General features: G+C 51.9%; 1 protein-coding gene across 2 annotated transcripts in view; it reads right to left on the reverse strand.

The window, feature by feature from the left end:
* nckap5l (NCK-associated protein 5-like) overlaps positions 1-7150 on the reverse strand; it is a 59257-nt gene extending 52107 nt beyond the window's left edge. For both annotated transcript variants that reach the window (XM_039746661.1, XM_039746659.1), the window contains exons 1-2: positions 6945-7150; positions 3214-3343 (exon numbers count right to left, since the gene is read on the reverse strand). The gene's annotated coding sequence lies outside the window, so the exon portion shown is untranslated. The remainder of the gene's footprint in view (positions 1-3213; positions 3344-6944) is intronic.
* Positions 7151-7444: the final 294 nt, after the last annotated feature.

Below are 7444 nucleotides of genomic sequence, written 5' to 3' on the forward strand. Positions count from 1 at the left end.
CGGACGCGCACATCCCGGCAACACATGGCAGCAGGAAGTTCTCATTACCTAAAATAAACACAACCCTGACAGTGGCCCTGGTTAGGGGGTGGAGGGGTGGGCTTCGCAGGCGGGACCTCTGAACTCTGAACCCTGCGGCAGTTTGTCACTAACAGGCGGTGGGCTATACAGTCGAAACTGGAGGGGTTGAGGACACATGAGACCGGTCGGGCTGCTGGCACCCAGGAGGATTGTGGGCAATAACAAGAACTTTTCATTTGTGGCAAGTCAAGAACAGATGGTGGCCCCCCGAGGCGCTCCAGAGAGCCAACACTTCAGTGGTCTGTAGACACACCACATGTGGAGCAGCCAAAGGGTGTGACTTTGACAAAACTCGACATGAATGATCGTGTTGTCACCCTGGGCCAAACAGTCCACTACACTTCTGGGGCACTGGGACGGGGAAGGGGTTGGCACCTTGGCATACATGGTGGGATGGGGGCATGTGTGAAGTCTGGATTAAAACACACAGGCTGGTGAGACCAGCATGGCAGACATAAAATAAATCGATGGGAGACTTTGGGAGCCGCCGTTTCTGCGCATGATGTGCATGGCGGTTTGGTTTGGGGGGCTTTACAGTGGATGAACATCAGGAAAGCAGCTGGTGCTGACTGCATCCCTGGGCGTGTGCTGGGGTCTTCACTGCAGCCTTCAATGAGTCCCTGGCTCAGTCCGGGGACCCCACATGATGCAAGAAATCCGTCATTGTCCCGATACCAAGGAACGGCAATACCCCCCCTGCCTGAAGGACCAATCAGCCATGAAGGTGCTTGGCGGGCCCCTTCATCTGCAGCACCTCTGCCCCCACTGGTCAACTGAAGACCCCCCATCTCTCCTGTCCTATACAACACCCTCATCCACGTGGACACCAAAAATGGAAACTTTGCGAGATGGGTAGTTATGGATTAGAGCTCAGCTTTGATGGACCACCACAGACTGTTCACCACACTACGGGATTTGGGAATGAACACACACCTCTGTGAGCGGGTGACGGCAGACCTCGGGGGGGTGACAGTGTGTCCTCGACATAGGAGCCCCCCCAGCTGTGCTCCCTTTACACCTGTGAAACTCTGTGTGCCAACGGGTCCTCACCTCTAACAACGATGGCACGGCCTCCTGTCTGCAGGAGGTGGAGAACCTGGCATTGCAGTGCCAGGCAAACAGGCTTCAGCTGGAGCTGTGGATTGCAGCAGGAAGCAGCAGTGGTCCTTCACACCAGTCCATGGAGCCACAGATTCCTTGATGTCTCTGAGCACCTGACATGGACTCAGCACATCAAAGCTCAGATCAAAAAGGCATCTAAAAGGGTCCTAATATTTAGGGTCCTAAAAACCTGCACAAGTGCTGTAAGAAACATCTGAACCTTTGAACCTCACGTCCTGGTTTGGCAACTGCTCTGCCCAAGACTGCAAAGCCCTGCAAAGGGTGGGGCAAGCAGCGGAATGGAGGGGGCCATCATGTCCGTTTGCCCCTCACTGCAGGTCATTTACACCAAATGACAAATAAAGAAACCTTGAGTGACAGAAGACCAAAGCAAAGAGAAGCCTACGGGTAGCCATGGACCCCCAGGCATTCCTTCATCATTCACTGACTAACACTGGACTAGTGACTCCCATTTATATAGCGCCTTTCAGACCCTGCACCTCATTAGCACCTCTGTGGGACCCAAGAAGCCAATCTGGTTGGGCTCAGAAGCTGGACCCAAATTTATCAACCCCGGCCCACGTGGCCGCTTTAGAGGGGTGCCCTGTATTGGGATCCGGTGGGCAACGAGGCTTTACTGTAGGACCCCAAGCCGAGAGTGAATTTGGTTCTGCCGCACACATCTGCTTTTCACACATTCATTTGAAGTGAAGGACGGAATTACCCGTCCCACCAGTGGCCCCCCTCCTCGGCCCTCCCGGCCCCCCGAGGGCTCTTAATTATTAGCATCAGAACAACCTCAGGGGGCGGCGGGAGGCACAAATCAAAAGGCAGCTTGGAAACAGAAATGGCTTTGCCACCTTGGAGGCTGCGAGTGTGCAGACCAGATGTTGTCATCCGACCCCCAGTGCCCCAGGCCGCCATTACCGCGTGTGGATCTCAAAGTGGTGGTGGATAAAAATAGAACAGGACACCGGTGCTATATAGCGCCTTTCACTGTAGGTGATCACAGAGGACACTGGAGAACAGTAAATCTGACACTGGTACCAGTTCTATATAGCGCCTTTCATGGCCGGGCTGCATCAGCCATCAATGAGACAACAAGCAGTGACTAGGACACTTGAATTAAATATATATAGCGCACTGCACAATGCCACACCACACCAATCTTAACATAATGCCTATAAAGTATGGCCAAATGTTGGCAGCCAGAGGGACTGCCATTACAGGATGTGGGCCAGAAGATGGTGGGAACAAAGGTACAACATGACAGCAGGGTTATATAACGCCTTTCACTGTGGGTTATCACAGCCATCACCGAGACAAAGGGCAGTGAATACAACAACTGCATCATTTATATAGCGCACTACACAATGCCACACCACACCACTTGACGATGATGCCCAAATGGTCCTTATGTAGCGCCTTTCAGGCCTGCTGTCGGTGAGAGTTTGCCTGATGAACTAATCTAAGCTCACGCCTGGCCCTGTCTAAGATTGCCTAGTTATATAGCGCCTTTCACAACACAAAGCGGAGCATGACCCTCTTATTCATTACCAAACAGCAGAGTCGCAGTAGTAAACAGAAAGAAGTGATCAGTCTAGGACTGGGCATGGCTGGCACAGGTCCAACTAAACTCAATATCTTTACTTCATGATTTCCTGACCTTGGCACACCTCTGCCCACCAGTGCCTCCCCATTCTCAACACAAGGTGGCACACTATAACATGTCACAAAGAAAACAAAAGGTGCAGACTCCAGGATGCCTCACGTCCACCTGGCACTATTTACTTATTTACTGGACTATCGTATTATAATGCGGACCCCACACTTCTGACCACTTTCAATCAGATCTCAGAAAGGGGCGGGGCATCGATGTCCACTAGTGTGGGGGCGGAGCTTCAGTTCTATTCCAGGGCCACACCCGAGAGTTCACTGGCTGCTTGTAAGGGGGCAGGGTCTCGTGGTAGGGTCTGGAGAATGAGCCAATCAGAATGGAGGCAGAATGTACACGTGGGCGGAGCTTCTTACCTGTCTGCTGAGGCGGCCACAAAGCAGTGGCATTCCGTGCGCTGCCAGCCGGCGTTTATCCCAGCGAGGCAGGTGTGGTGTCACTGGCCAGCTCTCATGCCACGTCGCCCTCCCTTCAGGTCTCATACAACTGCAAAAGGGACGTAAAGAAGATTTAATCACACGTGACCTGCAGACACACATACAGTAACAGAGGGGGTCTGGGTGAGGAGTGACCACCTGAGATTAGCAAGGACAAATAATGAGGACAAAAGCAACTACAGGGTCGGGCAAGGTGGTCATCAACTGAATTAAAGCAATGGGAGCACCGAGTACAGTGGGCATACCCCACAGCCCTCAGCAGCCCACCCACTTGCAGGGTCCATTTACTGCACCTCACTGGGAGTACTCTAACTGGGCACAGCAGCCATCTGGAAATTAAGCATAGTGTAAAGAAGCCAGCTAAAACTGGGCACAGCAGTCACCTAGCATTTAAGGAGCAGGCATAGCAGCCTGCTAAAACTGGGCATAGCAGTCAGCTGGCATTTACAGAGCATAGCAGCCTTCTCCCACTGGGCACAGCAGCCACCTAGCATTTAAAGAGCAGGACATAGAAGCTTGGTCAAACTGGGTTTAGTAGCAGCCTGGCATTTACGGAGGAGGGCTAACTGGGCAGTGCAGATGACCGCATGTGGAGTGGAGTGGACTGCAGCTGACAGTTTTGTTTTATTCTAAATGCCCTTCACCTGGCATCCTGGTTTGCATGCCACGGAGTCTGAAGACCAAAAGTTAAGGAGGCAGTGAAATGTCATCCCAGTAGGAAAGGTGCTATATAATGTAAACAGTGGGGTGCGGGCTTTGAGCCTGGCCAGGAAGGTGCCATATGGTGAGTGAATAAGAGAAATAAAGAGAAATTCCCACCCAGGAAGAGGGACCCCCAACCTCACAGTCTGCATGCCACAAGCCTTCCCAGTGGGTACAATTTTTGAGACTGGTGCCCAATTTTTCTTTTCCTGGTTTTGTACATTTATGTTATGGACACCTTAATTTCCATGTACCATGTCTGGCAGGTGAAGTGCCACCCTCAGGTCACACAGACAGCGAACGGCGGGCACTTGGAGACAGCCTTGTGCTTCCCATTAGGGGCCCACATCATTGTTCTCGTTTATTTTAAATTCCCAGGGGTTTGGATTTTAGAAAAAAATAAAATCTAAAAATAAACATCTTGCAAGACCTCCTTGAGAAAAATGCCCATTGAAGCCCCCCTGCCATTATAGATACCCCCTAGCACAACATCTACTCAATTTTTTTTCTTTGTTTTTTTTTTTTTGCTTATGGTGAGGCCATCAGACAAAGGGTCCAAGCACACGTAACTGGGACTTCAAACCTATGGACCACTGCTACTGCGGACCCCCAGTGTCAGGGTCCCCACCCACTACTGCAGACCCCCAGCGTCAGGGTCCCCACCCACTACTGCAGACCCCCAGCATCAGGGTCATCACGCACTGCTGTGGACCCCCAGTGTCAGGGTCATCACGCACTGCTGCAGACCCCCAGTTTCAGGGTCACACCCCACTGCTGTGGACCCCCAGTTTTAGGGTCCCCACCCACTACTGCGCACACCCAGTGCCAGGGTCACCACATACTACTGCGCACACCCAGTGCCAGGGTCACCACGTACTACTGCAGACCCCCAGTGTCAGGGTCACCACCAACGAGGAAAGACCCATCCATTTAGCAATCCTTACATTTTCCATCCTGCCTAATCCGATTATTGTGAGGGGAGAGACAGAACACAAACTGGGAAAGGCGCTATATGCAATAATTAAACAGCCTAAAAAATAACCAAAGTCACTTGTGTGGTCTTTAAAAACCATAAGCCAGTCGTATCTTAGGATTCAAGCCAGATCCTTCGATTTTCTGTTTATTAACATTCCTCTGTTTTATATGCAAGTGTGAAAGGCGCTATATATAATGCTGCTACACTTATGTTGGCTCAAGCTCCTACTTAGGCTTCAGATTTCTTGTATTGTATTTGGGGAGGCCAAGGGGTCACTGGGTGGGTGTCACTGCCACCTCACAACTCTTGGTTTGATTTCGGTGTGAAGTGTGTGTCTTATCCCAGAGAGAATGACCATGCCAGTTCTCTATAAAGGCATTACAGCAACTTTATAGGTTTTGGTACAAATCAAACACCACCCCCTCTGGGACAAATAAAGACTTACCTGTCTATCATATAGTGCCTTTCACATCTATTTATCCATTATAAAGTGCCTTTCATATCTACCTGTCATATGGTGCCTTTCATTTTTATCTATCCATCATACAGTGCCTTTTCAAATTTGCCTTTGCATACATTACAGAGAGCAATTCTGATTTATGTATGTATCTACCGATCATATAGTGTCTTTCATATCTATCTATCTATCTTATAAAGTGCCTTTCCATTCTAGTCTGTATGTATCTGTAAATCCAGATAATTTTCAGAAGCCACGTAAATCAGTTCAGGGTCTCGACAGGTGGAGCCTTCCCTAGCAGCAACCTGTCCTGAAGCAGCTTTGGACGGGACGCCAGTTTGTCGCTGAGCCCACACGGAGGACCAATTCGCCGAACACGCGTGTCCGTGGGCCTTAGGCATAGAGCCCCCATTCAAATAGGGACCAGTTTGGGACTTGAACCCGGGACTCTTACAAATCGGTAAAGCGATCCCCGCAGACTGGCGGGCCTTCGAGTTCTCAGACTGTTCTTCGGAGGCCTAAGTGGTGTTTCTGTGCTCCTCCGATAAGATCATAAACGGTGAAAGGCGCTTTATAAAAATGCCGTTTTCACGGTGGTCCCCTTTATTCCACTTCATTTGCGTGCTTTGTCTGGATGACATTTTTCATTTGGTTTCTCTTTTCCAAATACGGCGCTCTGCAAACTCAACATGGATCGGCGGGTTTCTTCACCCTAATCTTATGTCCTGCCTCTGCGTATACAAATATGCGGCATTGCGTCTTGTCCGCCAGGTGATGAATCTTTCATGAATATAGCGCCTTGCACAAAGGGGCACTGACCTGCCAGATTTAGCTCCTCGTTTATTTTTTTTTTTTATTGCCGCATTCATTGCTGCCAATCTGACAGGCGCTACATAAGCCCCGATCAAGGCTCCCCCGACGCCGCGGCATTGTCTACCCGAACAGGCGGCTGGCACAGGCGGACTTCCCCCCTTATATGGCACGAGCTACTCAGGCGGCTACTGAGAGCGTAAAAAATCAAAAATCTGAGCGCAGCTACTGGGGACAGACCCCGGGCCGTTGGGGGTTGGGGCAGGGGGGGGAGTTGGCCACCCTCCGTCGCTTTGCAGTTCAAGTCCAGCGTTTTACGCGACGATTTGGTGGAGGGGGGGTTGCGGGGGTGATGTTTGGGGTGTTAATAGTAACGCCATTGTGCGTGGAACGACGGGCCGTGGATGGCCCCTTCATGGATCGTGTGGACTGACCTCGTCCTTGCGCCTCATCCCGACGCCATCGCCCCCCAGTTCCCTGAAGGACTGCCAGATTTCACATTTTGAGGCATTTCGGATGTAATGTCTGAAGGGGGGCGGCGCGTTGGAGCTGGGGGGAGTAGGGGGGCAGCGACTCCACTACACGACATTACACGATCGGCGCGTATTGTTCGCCCTGATGACACGTCGCCGGCACCCCCCACAACCCCCGGCCGGCCGGCCGGCTGGCTCATCACGCTGCATTGTCCGCCCCGTTCGCTCTCACCTCCTCTGATGATCTCGTTGGGTGCGCTCAATCCCTCACGGCAGAACAAAGAGCCCCGCACGAACAATGGCACGCTCGGCCCCCTCTGCTTCTGGCCGCTTCCACTTCTGTCCGTTCTTTTCGCTGGACTGGGAAAAAATCAAATACCTTCAGTCTGCCCTTTTTTTTTTCTCCCTGTGTTTGCAGGCAGTCGTGATGTCAGCGTGATGTCAGAGCTTTAAACAACCGGGCCCGCCCTCCAGCCCCTGGGCAGCCAATCGGAGAGCGCCTGTGGCCAGCTGCGTCCAGCCAGATGTTTCTCATTGTGGAGCGGTCCGTGACGTCACGAGGCGACCAACCTGGGCGGGACTAGACGCCGAGGAAGACTGTGGTAGCGGGCAGGCAGGCTGCAGTGCCTGTCGGGGGCTGTGAAAGGATTTTGGGTGGAGGAGGTGGGGCGGCTCGGAGCTGGGGGCTGGCACCATATGATTTGGGGAAAAACCGGGGGGGTAACAACAAAC

This window comes from Polypterus senegalus, chromosome 3, assembly GCF_016835505.1.
Source record: "Polypterus senegalus isolate Bchr_013 chromosome 3, ASM1683550v1, whole genome shotgun sequence".
Lineage (NCBI taxonomy): Eukaryota > Metazoa > Chordata > Cladistia > Polypteriformes > Polypteridae > Polypterus > Polypterus senegalus.